Source organism: Rhinopithecus roxellana, chromosome 1 (assembly GCF_007565055.1).
Source record: "Rhinopithecus roxellana isolate Shanxi Qingling chromosome 1, ASM756505v1, whole genome shotgun sequence".
NCBI lineage: Eukaryota > Metazoa > Chordata > Mammalia > Primates > Cercopithecidae > Rhinopithecus > Rhinopithecus roxellana.
This window is the reverse complement of record NC_044549.1, coordinates 189,640,702-189,643,491: the sequence shown is the minus strand read 5'-3', so window position 1 is coordinate 189,643,491 and position 2,790 is coordinate 189,640,702. Positions and strand designations below refer to the sequence as shown.

The 2,790-nt window shown below is 50.2% G+C and overlaps 1 pseudogene; it reads left to right on the top strand.

The window, feature by feature from the left end:
* The first annotated feature begins 2,204 nt into the window (after positions 1–2,204).
* On the top strand, positions 2,205–2,508 carry LOC104674053 (annotated as a pseudogene).
* The last annotated feature ends 282 nt before the right edge of the window (positions 2,509–2,790 follow it).

Here is a 2,790-nt window from a genome sequence, read left to right as displayed (position 1 = left end):
AAGAACCTGACTGGAAGGAGATCAGAACATCAGTTTCCTGATTGCCCTGTCTTAGCTCATTCAGGCTGCTATAACAAAATACCTTAGACTAGGTAATGTATAAGTAACAGAAATATATTGTTTATAGTTTTGGAGGCTAGGAAGTCCAAGATCAAGGACTGGGCTGGTGAAGGCTTACTCTCTGCTTCAAAGATGGTGCCTTGCAGCTGTGTCCTCACATGGTGGAAGGGCCAAGTTAGCTCCCTTCAACTCCAACTCCTTTTATAAGGCCACTAAGCCCGTTCCTGAGGCAGAGCCTTCGTGAATTAATCACTTCCTCAAAGGTCCCATCTCTTAATACTATCACATTGGGTATTGGGTTCCAATATATGAATTCGGGGAGATCACCAATATTCTGACCATAACACCCTTTCTGCAGTCTTCAAGTGGCTCAAGAGGGGAGAAGAATAGGGTCTCAGTCCCCATGGGAACTGGAGTGTGAGGAAGGGACAGCCTCTTCTCCCATCCATCTGTAACCCTTAGTTATGGAGCCAGACATCAGGTATTGTAGGTCCTCCGCTGGGCAGTCAGTCATTCAGCTGGTTAAAGAGTCAGTCATGCAGTCAGTTTAAGCTTGTCAGGTGTTCAGTTACCTACGGTTAGTACATCAGTAAGAAATTCAGTAGGTGGCCAGGCGCGGTGGCTCATGCCTGTAATCCCAGCACTTTGGAGGCCGAGGCGGGCAGATCACGAGGTCAGGAGATCGAGACGAGCCTGGCTAACAAAGTGAAACCCCGTCTCTACTAAAAAATACAAAACATTAGCCGGGCGTGGTGGTGGGCTCCTGTAGGCCCAGCTACTTGGGAGGCTGAGGCAGGAGAATGGTGTGAACCTGGGAGGCAGCGCTTGCAGTGAGTCAAGATCGTGCCACTGCACTCCAGCCTGGGCGACAGAGCGAGACTCCATCTCAAAAAACAAGCAAAAACAAAAACAACAACAAAAAGAAATCCATTAGGTCAATCAAGTGACTTTTGTGTTTAGATGTTTAATCAGTCAACCAGCCAGTCAATTACTCAGGATTAATTTTTAGGATAGACAGTGGTCCATCAGGATCCATCAGTCAGAAAGTCAATTTAATGGTCAGTCTGTCAATCAGGGTGCTAGATGTTTAAAATGCTAAACACCTGGCTCATCAGTGGGACAAATGGGCAGCTGGGGTGAGGCCATCTGGACTCAGAGCGTGTCTCCACTTGCTACAGCTTGAAGATAATGTACACAGGTGGGGAGAAGATTTGACTCCTCCTGGGCCTCCAGAGGGAGCTTCAGTTTGCTGGGAAAGAGGCCTCACCTGGTGTGGTTGATAGGGAAAGAGGAAAAGCCGCAAAACATGGGCCAGGTGGAGTTGCCACCAGAGGGTGGTGTGGCATTCCTTCACATCCCCACCCTGCACACTCCATGGACTCAACTTTAGGCTTGAAGGAGCCCGTTTCTGGCCGACTTTTGAGCAAAGGCCCCTGGAAGGACTTCCCCTCCTAGGAAGTACCTGAGACATGCTTGGCTCTGAGCTGGGAGGAAGCCAACCAGCCAGCCACCAGGAGAAGGACTTGCCTTCCCTGGTTGTCAGGGGCATGCCAGCCAAAGCACTGGGCAATGGGGGAGGAGAGGGAAACTGGGGTGGGGATGCTGGGGTATGGGGAAATGAACACTGTACCTGCCTGCCCAGGAGCAAGGCGGGGAGCAGCTTCCTAAAGCTGAGGCACTGAGGGCAGGATCTCTGGTTTGTGGGAGTCTACACCATATCCAGGGCTACTTCTCGTTCAGCTTCTCCAGGGGCCACACTTCGAGCCTCCGGACTCCCATTCTTTTGCTGAACTCTGTGGTCAGCAGCTTCCTCTCAAATGAACAGCAAGTCCAACTAAAGCAGGAAGGATGGAAGTTAGACATAGATAATGAAGAAACAAGGGGAAAGGATGAGCCCTCTTGGGGAATAGTGGAGATGTTTATATAAGGTTCCAAATACAGTGTTGGGCACGAAGGCAGGACTCAGTAAATTTGAGTCCCCCTAAGGGAGGTGCATGTGGCCAAGGCGTTGTAGCTCCTACTTATGCATAAAGCATGATTTGATGCCTCCAGGCGGGCTTCTTGGCTTTAAAAAGTGGGCAGGGCAGCGTGGGCAGGGCATTGTGGATGGGAGCTACAGCTGAACGTTATCTGGATTTATCTTTTGCTGCAAGCAGGCTGGTGTTGCCATCGGAAGATTGTGTGAAAACTGTGACAGCAAGCGTGTGATTTGTGATCGCTGTGTGTGTCCCTGCACCCTGGTATACTTATGTGATGAGTGTAACAATGGCTCTTACCAGGGGCACTGTGAGATCTGTGGAGACTGTGGGAGCCTCTGATGCCTATTATTGTAAGGGGTGCACCAGCCAGGAGAAGGATAGAGATGGCTGCCCAAAGATTGTCAGCTTAGGGAGCTCTGAGACAGACCTCTTTCATGAATGTCAAAAATACAGCATCAGGAAGAGGTGATTGGTGGGTGGCCCCTTCCTCCCCTGCATCAAGCTGCAGCAGCTGCCAGAAATGACGCCTACCACTACCAGCAGAAAGGGAGCGGAGCCCGGGTGTTGCCGGAAGTGCCTGCCAGTGTACTGGCACCCTGCCACCTCTCCCTCCCCCTTCGTGCAGATGTGTGATAGGGATGGAAAAGGATTCTTTACAGAACACCCTGGCAGACTGAATCATGGAAGAATTGATAGATTAGTTACTGTTTTTTCTTGAATTTGAGAAGCAAGGTTCTGTCCTGCATATGGA